At 49.6% G+C, this 13627-nt stretch overlaps 2 protein-coding genes across 5 annotated transcripts in view; one reads left to right on the plus strand and one right to left on the minus strand.

Annotated features, from left to right (window-relative positions):
- Window positions 1-13542, minus strand: part of RFX2 (regulatory factor X2) — a 705663-nt gene extending 692121 nt beyond the window's left edge. Inside the window, exons 1-2 of one of the 4 annotated variants that reach the window (XM_029610911.1) lie at window positions 13029-13542; window positions 12368-12404 (exon numbers count right to left, since the gene is read on the minus strand). The gene's annotated coding sequence lies outside the window, so the exon portion shown is untranslated. Of the gene's footprint in view, window positions 1-12367; window positions 12405-12937 lie in introns of all 4 variants that reach the window. The other 3 variants (XM_029610912.1, XM_029610910.1, XM_029610914.1) reach the window with 3 other exon arrangements.
- The window catches only part of ACSBG2 (acyl-CoA synthetase bubblegum family member 2), a 355967-nt gene continuing 355581 nt past the window's right edge, over window positions 13242-13627 (plus strand). Inside the window, exon 1 of the mRNA XM_029610908.1 lies at window positions 13242-13285. The gene's annotated coding sequence lies outside the window, so the exon portion shown is untranslated. The remainder of the gene's footprint in view (window positions 13286-13627) is intronic.

The raw sequence follows: 13627 nt of genomic DNA on the forward strand, positions 1-13627 counted from the left end.
CGAGATAAGTAGAGTCTACTCTTCTGTTTACAGCAGGGGTTGTGCATGGATGTTCCCATATCCTCTGTTGAAGTTGTAATAAAACTTCATGCACTGGAATGGCTAGATTGTGCTTAGGAGGATCCACAAATTGCAGTATTTCAAGTGTTTGTTGCCTCTCATCTCTTTCAGCCTGGAGTTGGAAGGGTATGGACTCAGACATTTCCTGAATAAAAGAGGAAAATGAAAGGTCCTCTGGAGGTGACTGCTTTTTGGCTTGAGGTGGAGAAGTCTCAGACAAGAAATCTTCTGCGGAATGCTCAGATTCTGAGTCTGACCAAGTATCTGACGTGGGAATATGATACTGAGGAGGTTCCGGCCTTTGAGGTGGAGGAACTCCTGAAGGTCCTTGTAGGGGATCTTGAGGATCCGGTGAATACTCTCTATCCTCTTCTTCTTGACCAGGTGCTATGGGCAATGAGGCTAGAAGATCTTGATACCTCTTAGTGAGGGTGCTATGTAATTGTGCTTCAGAAGTAGAAGTGTCTGGAGCTGTAAATGAAGAGTGTTTAAATTTTCCCGATGACTTTTGAGCTGAAGGTGTCTTTCTTGGCACAGGTGCTTTAGTTGGTGCCATTGTGTAAAGAGACATCGATTATGCAGTAGGAGGAATCAATGAGGTATGGAAGGTGAACATCGATATTGGAATCATCGATGAAATTGGCCTAGAAGTCATCGTAGAACTTTGTGAAGGAATCAATGTCATCGATGGTTCTTGTAGTGAGAATGGAACTGTCATAGAAGAAGTCATCAGCGGAATCGATGAAGTCATCGCTGGCATCGGCGTATCTGCTGGCATCGAATGCAGTATCTGCATTGTCGGTGGAGTCGCCGTCATCGGCTGTGAAGCCGGTATCGAAGTCAAAGACATCAGCGATTCTGCAGGCATCGACACGGTGGTCGGCATCGGTGATGACGCCGGTATTTGATGTTGCAGGGCATCGGTGACTATCTGTTTGATTAAAGCAGTCAAGTCAGTAATCGATGTCGATGGTATCGATTCCGGAACCGATGTCACGGAAGCAAAGGAAACTTTTTGCTTCTTAGGGATCGGTTCCCCCGGCGGCGGAAGCGGCGGAATGGATCGGTGCCGTCTGTGTTTATGCTTTGAACGTGACTCAGATACCGACCTTGTCGATGATGTGGAGGGTGTTGGAGAGGAGGCATCCCCCGAACCCTCCGGAAGTCTTTTCTTGATTAGTATCTTCTTTGTGAGGCCTACCGGCGACGATTTTGTGGAAGTCGTCAGAGACGGCCCTGCTTGAATCTGAAAAATTTGTGCCATTTTTTCTTGGCGGAGTTTCCTGCCTTTTACCGTCATTTCCTGGCATTTTGAACAGGCCGCGATGTCATGGTCTCCGCCAAGGCACCGAACGCATTCGGTATGCGGGTCTGTTATGGACATTGTTCGGTTGCAGGCCGGGCACTTTTCGAAGCCTGAAATCTTTTCAGTCGACATCCGATGAAAAACAGGTATTTTCTTTAGCGAAAAAACAAGTTTGCTTACCGTAAACGTTGTTTCCGTAGATAGCAGGATGAATTAGCCATGCTGTCATGGGATCTGTCCATCAGGTCCGGGAGGCGGAGCTTGATAAAGCAGAGGTTAATTTTTGTATCCTCTGCGCCTGCGTGTGTGTGTTCCCGCGTAGGCAGAGTAACTTTCCTCAGTCTGTGATTAAGCAGGTACACGTTCGGTGTAATGTGATTGCCAGGGAGGAGGGCGGGTCAGCATGGCTAATTCATCCTGCTATCTACGGAAACAACGTTTTCGGTAAGCAAACTTGTTTTTTCCCGTCGATAGCAGGGCTGAATTAGCCATGCTGTCATGGGAGTCACAAGCTCCCAAGTAATAGACACGTGGCAATCACTGGTCCTGATCCATTGCAGCTTGCAGGACTGTGTGACCCAATCGTGCATCTGATGACGTTTGTTGGTCTAGGCAGTAATGCCTAGTGAACGTATGTAATGAAGTCCAAGTAGCAGCCTTACAAATGTCTATGGGCTGTATGTTTTGGAGAGGAGCCCACGAGGTGGCTAGGGCCCGAACTTGGTGAGCTCTCGGCTTGCTTGAGAGAACGGTATTCCTTTTGTTGTAGCAAAACTGAATACATTGAACTATCCAGCTGAATATGGTACGTTTTGACACTGACAGTCCTGGGCCCTTAGGGTCGAAGGATAGGAATAGCTGTGAAGGACGCGTTGAAGAAGACATCCTATTCTTGTAGTAAGCGAGAGCTCTTTTACAGTCTAGAGTGTGAAGCAACGCTTCTCGAGATGATGCATGTGGTTTAGGAAAAAACGTGGGAAGCTCTATAGTTTGAGTAATGTGAAATTGCGACACCACCTTTGGCAAAAAGGTAGGGTGAGTTCGAAGGACCACCTTTTGATGAAAAAACTGTAAATATGGTTCATAATGCACTAGTGCTTGCAGCTCACTGACCCGTCTAGCCGAAGTGACGGCGACCAGGAACACCACTTTCCAGGTAAGGAACTTTATGTGTGCCGATTCCAATGGTTCGAACGGAGGAAGCATGAGTTGTTCCAGTACTAAATTTATATTCCATGGAACCGGCGGCTTGTGTGTGGGGGGTCGTATATGCAGGAGACCCTTGAGGAAACGGGTGAGTAAAGGATGCGTGGCTATCGAGGCCTGTTTATATGGTTTGTGATAGGCCGCAATGGCGCTGAGGTGCACTCTAATCGAGCTGGTGGCGAGTCCCGTTTCGAATAAGGTGTGAAGATAATCCAGTAATAACTGTGGTGAGCAGTCAATGGGAGATATCTTCTGGGCTACGCACCATGTGGTATACCTTTTCCATTTATATTGGTAATTACGCCTAGTAGAGGGCTTTCTGGATTCCAGTAGAATGCATTGAGCCTCGTAGGAGACCTGCTGCTCAGTTAGCAACCACCTGTCAATCTCCACGCTGTTAAGTGTAGGGAGGAGTGCAGTGGGTGCAATAGCGTTCCCTGATCCTGCTGTAGTAGATCTGGTCGCTGTGGCAGTCGTATTGGTGCCTCGGTGGAGAGGTACAGTAGGTAGCTGTACCAGGGTTGTCTGGGCCAGGCTGGGGCGATGAGGATCAAGTGAGCCCTGTCCATTATGCATTTTTGAATCGTTCTGGTAAGCAAGGGAATGGGCGGAAATGCATATAGAAGCCCCTGATTCCACGGAATGAGGAAGGCATCCTGCACCAGCCGACACTTGCTGGGACGAATCGAACAGAACCTTGGAAGTTGCGCATTGAGTTCCGTCGCGAATAAGTCTATCAATGGCGTGCCCCACCTGGCAAAGACACTGAGTACTACTTCCCGGTTGAGGGACCATTCATGTGGGTGGAAGATTCTGCTCAATCTGTCCGCTCTCGTGTTTGCTATCCCGGGCAAGTAGGTGGCCTGGAGATGTATCGAATGTTGGTGAGCAAATTGGAAGGTGAGCGATGCTTCCTTGCAGAGGGGCCAAGAGCCCGATCCGCCTTGCTTGTTGACATAAAACATTGCCACCTGATTGTCCGTATATACCATGACTCGTCGCCCTTGCAGAAAGGGTTGAAACGCTTGGAGAGCGTTGCGGATCGCTCGAAGTTCCAGGAGATTGATTTGCATTGTCTGTTCCTGTACGGACCAGAGTCCTTGTGTTTCGTGAACTTCGAGATGTGCCCCCCAGCCTTTCCGGGAGGCATCCGTCGTCAGAACAGAGTCGTGCATGGGCTGTCGGAATAACGCTCCCTTTACTAATGTGGATGGAAGGAGCCACCAAGTTATGTCCTTTCTCATTTCCGCGGTGAGGGCAATCGACTGTGTGAGTGGCTGGGAGTGTTGACTCCATTGCCTCTTGAGTCCCCACTGCAGTCGTCTCATATGCAGTTTGGTGTTCGGGACTAGAAAATTTGCCGCCGCCATGTGGCCGAGAAGGACCAGGATTTGCCTGGCCGACGAGGTTGGCCGTGGTAAGAGGTCGCTTAAAAGGGACCGCATCTGTGTTTGGCGGTCCTGCGGTAGAAACGCCCTGGATTGGGTGGTGTCCAGATACGCTCCTATGAATTGTAGGCGTTGCGTGGGCGTTAGGTGAGACTTCTTGAAATTGACCACCAGGCCGAGTTGGTGCAGGCAACGAAGGATCTGGTCTAGCTGATCGAGGAGATAGTCCTGCGAAGACGCTACCACTAGCCAGTCGTCCAAATAAGGAAAAATCGTTATCCCCCGTTGCCGGAGATGAGCCACCACCACTACCATGCACTTGGTAAACACTCTGGGCGCCGCTGACAACCCGAAGGGGAGTACCCGGAACTGGTAATGTTGCTGTCTGTAAGTGAAGCACAGGTATTGCCAGGAAGAGGGGTGGATCGGAATGTGAGTATACGCGTCCTTCAGGTCGATGGAACACATCCAATCGTTGGGTTGCAGTAAGGGTAGGATGGATTTCATCGATACCATCTTGAATTTTTCCTTTTTCAGACACTTGTTGAGTTCCCGGAGATCTAGAATGGGTCGCAGGCCCTCCGATTTCTTGGGAATTAGGAAATATGGGGAATAAAATCCTTGATTGTGGGGGTGCGAGGGCAGTCGGACAATCGCCCTCTGTTGGCATAAGTGTAATATCTCCTGTTGGAGTTGTGGATGATCTCGGAAGGTCCTGACGGAGGGAACGTGTGGGAGATGCGGCCTGGACTGAAACTGCAACCGGTACCCGTGTCTGACTATGTCCAGCACCCATTGATCCGATGTTATCTGATCCCAAACTGCTAGTCGGGACTGGATTCTTCCTGGCGGGAAGGGTTGGAGTGATGGTGGCTGCAAGTTCAAAAAGACTGAGAGGTTTTCGGGGCAGTCGATTGTTGTTGGGCCTGTTGACGCTGCGCTCGAGGCCTACCCCTCCTCGGCAACGTAGACTGTTGTTGTTGTTGGTGCGGCCTTTGGTATGGTTGATATGTTTGATAGGACTGAGAGCGGTAACCCTGATATGGACGGAAGGGTCTCTTTCCGTAGGAGGGCTTACGAGGGTATGGAGTAAACCGCTTCGTCGGATGGTATGTTGTATGAGAGTGCAGGGACTGAACGGCTAGTGCTTCGTCCTTGAGCTTACCCACCGTTTCTTGCAATTGCGCCCCAAACAGGTTATCGCCCGTGCAGGGCAGGTTGGCAAGCTTGCTGTGAACATCTTCCCTAATGGAACTAGAGCGAAGCCATGCCGTTCTGCGAGCCGCTATGGCCGTCGCGGACGCTCTGGAGGAGGTCTCCATGCCCTCGTAGATTGAGCGGAGTAGATGACGTGAACATTCCTCCATATCGTGCAGGGTTTGCGGGGTCTGCCCCCCCGCCGTGGAAAGGAGGCCTTTGGTGGCCTGGACGCACTCGTATAAATACTGCACCATATAAAACTGGTGGTGCAGTATCCGTGTAGTGAGCATCGAGTTTTGGTATATCTTCCTTCCCACCTCGTCCAAATACCTATGATCTTTATTCGGTGGATAAGATGTGTGGAGTTTCGTCTTTTTAAAGCGTTGCATCGCCGACTCGACTACCACTGATTCATGCGGCAGTTGTGGAAGAGCGTACGGGGACTCTTTCCTAATCCGAAATTTAATATCCGTCTTCCGGGATACGGATTGCATGGCTTGAGGGGTCTCCCACGACTTCAGGAGCAACTTATGTAGAAGGTCATGCGGTGGAAGTGTGGTCGGTTCACCTGGAACGTCAAAAATTTTTAGAAGCCCCAACGTTTCAGCCCTAGGATCATGCTCCTTTTGAACTTGTAATTGCAGAATCTTTCCTATCTTTTCTAAAAACCTCGGATAGGAAAGGTCTTCAGGAGGTGAGTATGGTTCTTGTTGACCTTCTTGAGGGTCTGAGGGGAATCCCGTAGATGACGTAGGGGAATCTGAAAACGAATCGTCCCGGTCACATGATACGGAACGACCCGGTGATAGCGGACTAGCTCGCTGCGGACGGGAAGAGAGCTGTCCGTCCGCCTCATCCAGTGGTTCTGATGTCTGAACTTGCCTGGGGCTCCCTCTATCCTTTTCAGTGGTAAAAGATGCTTGAATGGCTTCGTAAAATCCTGATAAGGATTGTGATAACTGCCAGAAGGCATCCTTTGCCGCCGGCGGCATCGCTTTCAGCATGTCCTGCCCGCTTTGATCTTTCTGAGGACTAGGAGCATGATGTGACTGCTCCGGTTCAGACCCTGATCCCGGCGAAGCATGAGATGATGTGAGATAGATCGCGGAGCCCTCGCTCCGGTGATGGGACCCTCGAGACGATCTGGACGTCGACGTGTTCGTTGGGGTATGTCTTGAATGCCTTGTCTTGTGGTCTCGGTACGAGTCCCTCCTTCTCTCTTTACTACGACGAGAGACTAGGTCCTCTGCCGTGTCACGCGGGTCCCGTGAGCTGTGTGAGGAGGAACTGGATATTTTATAATGCGAACTAAGCGAAGAGGAGTTCCTTGATCTCTTTCGCTTATGAGACTCCTTCCTTGTGTCCGACAATGCGTACAGCATTGGGTCTCGGTTTGTAGGTACAGTCACAAACTTCCCTGAGGGGTCCTTTTTATGTACCCTGGACGAAGGATCCCTCACAGTCCTGGAAGGCCCCGGGTATTTCCCCGCCTTCTGTTGAATGTTCCGGCGTCTCGTGACTGCTGGAGTCCGGGCGCTTTGGCCTTGCCTGCGGTCGCTGTTTGTCTGGCACTTTAGGGCCTTCTGGTGCCCTGTGTAGGTGCTTTGTTTGTTGTGGCGCCGTGTGCTTTCCTGGCGTCTTATCCTTCGGCACCGCATGCTTCTTAGCCGCCGTATTGTCTTTCGGCGCCGTCTTGTCTTCCGGCGCAGTCCTGATTTTCGGCGCCGTGCTAAGTACTGGCGCCGTACTTCCTTTCGGCGCCGTAACTGACATCGGCGCCGTACTTCCCTTCGGCGCCGTACTTTCTTTCTGCGCCGCACTGCCTCCCGGCGCCGTACGGTGTTTCGGCGTCGTACTGTCCCCCGGTGCCGTATGGTGTTTTGGCGCCATATGGGACCTCCGCTCCTTATGGGCCTGCGGCGCCATAGGGCTTCTTGGCGCCATTGTTAAGTGCGGCGCCGTGCTCTGTTTGCAAAGGCGCCATCTTTGCAGTAGCCGGCAGCGGTTTGTGCGGCGTCTTAGCGGACGGTGCCGCATCTTTAGCCTTCAAATCCTTATGGCGCCGTTTCTGCGGCTCATGACGCGGCGAGGGGCTGAGACTCGGCGTCAAATGGCGGGATGTTTTGGGTTGCCTATGAGGCGAACGGCTGCGTCTTGAGTCTATACTGGACGTCGAATGAGAAGCAATTTTCCGGATGGGAAGAGTCGCAGGGCCCTGCTCCCTTGTTACCTGACTATCGGATAGAGCCTTAGGTGCTGAATACTGTATTTTCTTCACCGGTCCCGGTGAAGAGTGGGCCTCTGACGCCTCCGGGGTGCTGAGAAGTTCTTTGAGCCTGTAGGCCCTCTGTCGCTTCGCCCTGGGGGATATCTTTGCACAAAATTCGCAGGTTGACACGGCGTGCTCGCTGCCCAGGCACCGGTAACACCGGTCATGCCCATCTGTTACCGACATCACCCGGTTGCAGCAGCAGCGCTTAAAACCTGATTTGGACATTTTACTGAGGAACAATTTGGCTCCGCGTGCGCTCCCGCGCGCGGAAAAAACAGACTGAGGAAAGTTACTCTGCCTGCGCGGGAACACACACACGCAGGCGCAGAGGATACAAAAATTAACCTCTGCTTTATCAAGCTCCGCCTCCCGGACCTGATGGACAGATCCCATGACAGCATGGCTAATTCAGCCCTGCTATCGACGGGAAAAATATATTCTTTGTCACCAGCCGGTGACAAAGCGAATGAGACCCGTAAAGGGCAGATTTTATTCTAAATTTTTTCTAGTTGTGAGGAGAACCTCACAGGGCTCCTGTGAACCGCGATGTAGTTAGCAGCGCGGAAAAAAGAAGACTGAAGTGAGACCCCTGTGGCAGGGAATATCATGGCATGCCGGGCATGCTCAGTAGCCCCAGCCTGCCAGTTAAAAGCTTCTGGAAACTTTGCCAGAAGTTTTTCCGCATTAGGGCTCCGTGAATGACGTCACCCATATGTGAGGACTAGCATCCTGCTTGTCCTGGGATAACAGCCAATATGCAGGAATGACATTTTAAAATATTTTAATCTATTACGTCAAGCACTTACCAACATTAAAATGCCTTATTAAATCTGTATTAGTTTGTTTTACATTTATTGCAGTTTAAAAATATACATCATGTAAAAATTAAAACATAGAACACAAAATAGAAACATCAGATCCAATCACGTAATAAAACAAATATCAGTATATTCTTTTAGGAATTCTCTTTCCAAAAATGCATAAACTAAAATAAAACAGTATTAATCTGAAATCTGTTCTGCACCAGTTGGAAAGGAACTAGGACATGCAAAAATAATTAAAATTCAGGTGTCACCTCAATGACAGCAAAACAAATTCCCTTCACTGCCAAACACTTTGAGAAGTAACACAAACCCCTGCAAAAAATAAAATACCTAGAATCTTACTATGCTATAACAGCAGTAACTCTCAGGACTCAAACAGCAGTAATCTTATCTTATGAAAAGGCAGCAAGGCAAACATTACACCAGGCCCTAGAACACTAATACACTACCTAGTGGGCAAACAGAACAAAACCAGACTGCTACAAATCCCTACAAACTACAAGCTAGGGAAAATATTGCATCTCTTTCACACATGCGCAACACTGACAGACCCGTACCTAATACAGAATAAGGGACTACAAATTAAAAACAAACATGCAGACAAAACTGAAATAAAGCGTGAGAAACCAGATTCCGTGAACACTATATTACTGAAGAAAAAGTAAAATACAAATATATAAGAAATGGACATGCCCAAAGATGGCATTTTCCAATTGATGAAAGGCAAAAATAATATTTTTTTTTACCTTTGTTGTCTGACCTTATTTTAATTTTCAAATTGGTTGGTCCCAGTCTCTTTTTCCCCTTGCCTGTCTTTTCCTTATTCCTTTTTCAGGGTCTTTTATTGTCTTTGTTCCTTCCTCTGTCTCACACACACACACACACCACACGCTCTCTCACACAGGATCCCAGTCTTCCATACTCTCGCTCATATACACACAGGCTCCCATTCCCACAAACACAACACACAGGATCTCACTCTCACATACCGTCTCACACACAAGCTCCCATTCCCCTCTACATACACACAGGCTCTCACATACAGGCTCCCACTTCCATACATACAGGCTCTCACTCACACAGACTCACATGCTGTTTCCCATTCCCCCTCACAGACACACACAAGCTCTCACTTTTTACATGCTCTCATACACAGCTTTATATTCCTACACAAACACACAGGCTCTCACATGCCTTATCCAACATACACAAGTTCTCACTCCCACATGCACTCTCTCACCTCCCTCCTAGGTAGGCTCCCATTCACACATATACAAACACACACACCCTTCCAGGCAGCCTACCATACACACACACACACACACCCCAGGCAGCCTACCATACACACACACACACACACCCCCCAGGCAGCCTACCATACACACGCACGCACACACACACCCCCCCCAGGCAGCCTACCATACACACGCACGCACGCACACCCCCCCCCAGGCAGCCTACCATACACACGCACGCACGCACACACACCCCCCAGGCAGCCTACCATACACACGCACGCACACACACACCCCCCAGGCAGCCTACCATACACACGCACGCACACACACACACACCCCCCAGGCAGCCTACCATACACACGCACGCACACACACACACACCCCCCAGGCAGCCTACCATACACACACACACACCCCCCCAGGCAGCCTACCATACACACACACACACACACACACACCAGGCAGCCTACCATACACACACACACACACACACACACCAGGCAGCCTACCATACACACACACACACCCACCAGGCAGCCTACCATACACACACACACACCCACCAGGCAGCCTACCATACACACACACACACACACACCCCAGGCAGCCTACCATACACACACACACACACACACCCCAGGCAGCCTACCATACACACACACACCCCCCAGGCAGCCTACCATACACACACACACCCCCCAGGCAGCCTACCATACACACACACACACACCCCAGGCAGCCTACCATACACACACACACACACCCCAGGCAGCCTACCATACACACACACACACACCCCAGGCAGCCTACCATACACACACACACACACCCCAGGCAGCCTACCATACACACACACACACACCCCAGGCAGCCTACCATACACACACACACACACCCCAGGCAGCCTACCATACACACACACACACACCCCAGGCAGCCTACCATTCACACACACACACACCCCAGGCAGCCTACCATTCACACACACACACACCCCAGGCAGCCTACCATTCACACACACACACCCCAGGCAGCCTACCATTCACACACACACACCCCAGGCAGCCTACCATTCACACACACAAACCACAGGCAGGCTCCCCATCTGGAGCAAAAGAGGGAGCCTGCCCACAGTATTCAAAATTCACAGGGCTAGGACATTATGCTGATCTCGCGATGCCCAAGCTCAGCACAGAGCACTTACTAGCCGCACGTGATTTGAATGCCGCAAGGCCAGCACACGTGGAGGAGCAGGATTACAGGCTCCTTCCGGTGAGGGTTCTTTTCCTTCGACCACCAGCCTACTGGGTCCTACTCCTCTTCTTGGTCAGCAATGGCGTGTGATGGAGTCAATCAGCAGCCTCACGGGCCTCTCTTCTTGGGCCACAGGGCAACGCTGATTAAGTGGGCAGGCCATGGCCCACCTGTGGCTACCCCACTGAATCACACACTCCCTTCTCCCTTTCACTCCCTTCCCTTCTCTCCCCTCAGTCACTCCCACCCTCACCCCTTCCCCACATTCCTTCACCTCCCACCTTGTGATTCACCCTTCCTGCCATCATTGTGGTCTTGTTCCTGCTGACTAGGTGCTGAAAGACTGTCAGCAGGTTAACCTTGGGCCCACTACCGTGCAGGGCCTGTCTGTGCTAGCGGCACTGCTCATCTTTATGCTGGCGGGGGTTGATAATCTCGCCAGCACATCACTGCACTGTGCCACTCTTCTTGATGGCAGGGGTTGGGAACCCGACTGCACCTCAGTGCACCATTCTTTATGCTGGCAGGTGTTGGGAACCCCACCAGCACATCACTGCACTGCTCTTCTTGCTGCGCTGTGGTTCAGGACAGGCCTTCGTCCTGGACACAATATACATTTTTTTAAAGATAGGTGGGCAGGATGAAACATGGCGATGGGCCGGATTTGGCCCGTAGGCAGTAGCCCACCTCTGTTTTAAAGTGATAAAACATTACTACTAAAGCCACAATAAACAAAATATAAATAAATGCTTTTTATTCTTTTGGATATACCTATAGATAAGTCAAATATTACCAATAATTTTGACTTGTTACCAAAAACCACCTGTTGCATAAACAAACCTGGGCAGAATATTTGTTGCAAGATTCTGCCTTTCAAACACTATTATTGCTAGATTAGCATCTTGCTAAAGAAACACCATTGTAAACCTACATAAACATGAATAGGAAAGATTTATGAAAGTAGTGAAAACAGGTATATGATCAGCATCCCACTTATTCCATGAATTAAAAGGGAAATTGACTTAAGTGTGTAAATAACATCCCCTTGCCCAGGGTATAAGATAAGACAGAGATTCAACACTAAGGAACATAAATTCAGAAATTGAACTAAATTCTACATTAGCTGGAAACTTTCACAATGGACTCAAACGTGTATCTGGTAAAGGGAACAAGATTTAGTTATATTTTCAGCCACAGCCCGTTTCATTTATATTCTTGCCATGCTTTCAAGAGCTTACAAAGTAAGAAAAAACAGAGGAGTGACTGGGTGAGCTTTACATATGCTGCTGCTGCTGCTGGGCAGCAAACAGCCAGCTTTGAATCAGTCATAAAACCTGAAGGCAGGCCCCACTCAATAATTTAAGAGGATGTTTTGGACTTTACAACATGATTTTGGAGGAGCTTCTAGGCTGCCTCTGCCCCCATCCGAATCTGCAAAGATCAAGAGTAAACCAGAGGGCTTTTTACACATTGCGGGTGAACTTGTTTCATTACAAACCAAAATGATGAAAGGGGCAAGGGAGTGGGGGGAACAGAAACAGATGCACACACAGCAGTTCCTGGAAAACTTTCAGAACTTTCCTGAGGGGAAAAAAAATGGCAGCATAAAAGATACTCACAGCTAATCTGTGGACTGCAAAACACCAAAAGCCAAAGCTAAAAAACAAAACAAAACCAAAGTATGCAGTTTTGATACAGAAAGCAACAAAATACATCACATTCACAAAAAAAATGTGAAAAATTTAACGGCAAAAATTATTCACTCACATACAAGTCTCTTCTCCCCCACCCCCCACCCCCTTACTAAATGAAAATGAAAAACATGCACCAAAATGCTCCTAAAGAACTAAAATCTGTCCTAATGAGAAAAAAAAAGAAACTGTAAAAAGTTCAACGATGCGAAAATCTGAAATCTCCACAGTAAGTGTTTCATCTTGCCAACAGAAGCAAAGGGAAATGCATTTTCCTTATATTAAAAAAAAAAAAAAAGTCCTACTACCTTCGACCCCTCCCCCAAGGTGGCGAGTGAGGAAAGAGGGTGTGAGAAGCAGCAAAGCAAAAAAAAAAAAAAAAAAATTAAAACTATTGCATGAAGAAAAGTTTAGATTTTGTTTCCTTAATGAAGGGAAGAAACTGAAAGAGGCTAGACGACGAGTTTACGATAGGAACGACGGTAAGATTCTGCTTGCCTTAAGCTTTGCCTTGACTCTGCGGCTTGCCTTTTTTTTTTATATATATATATATATATATATCCCCCCCCGCGGCTGGGCCTGGACTCACTCCGCCGCCGCCGCCACTCCGGCTCCTACGGAAGCTGAAGCTGCCGCCGCCGCCGCTGCTGCTGTTGCTGCTTGTTGCTCCCGTTGGCAAGTAACAGTCTCCACGACTACAGTCACTATGGCGCGCGCGGGGGTCTCGAAGCAACTGTTGCTACACTCTCCTTCCTTACGTCATCAACGGTAATTAACCGCCGCCCCTCTCAGCCTCGCCTCCTCCCTCCTCTTCGATGCGCGCCAACTACCTCCACCTCGAGGAGGGTAAGCGGGGGGGGTTTCAGGGAGAGATTTTGGGCCGCGCTGATTGGCTGGGTTGGGGGCCCTGTTGCTCACAGGCGGGCTTTTGTGATGGTGCGCGCGTACGCTATGTCCGCTCGCCGGGGAGCAGGGAATACGTCTGGGTCAGACTCGTCGAGCGAGGCGCTACTCGTAAGGGAGCGAGGGCGGGCCGGTTTTGGCGCTGGATATGGCGGGAAGAAGAGTTTTCCTGAGAGGGAGGTTTGTATGGGCACAGGTGAGCTACAGTCCCTAAAGCTAAAAGGAGGCGAGGTAGGAGAAGGCGGAGTTGTCTTGGCCAATGACAGGAATTTGATCGGGGAAATG

The sequence above is a fragment of the Rhinatrema bivittatum genome, chromosome 8 (genome assembly GCF_901001135.1).
Source record: "Rhinatrema bivittatum chromosome 8, aRhiBiv1.1, whole genome shotgun sequence".
In the NCBI taxonomy this organism is placed as follows: Eukaryota; Metazoa; Chordata; class Amphibia; order Gymnophiona; family Rhinatrematidae; genus Rhinatrema; species Rhinatrema bivittatum.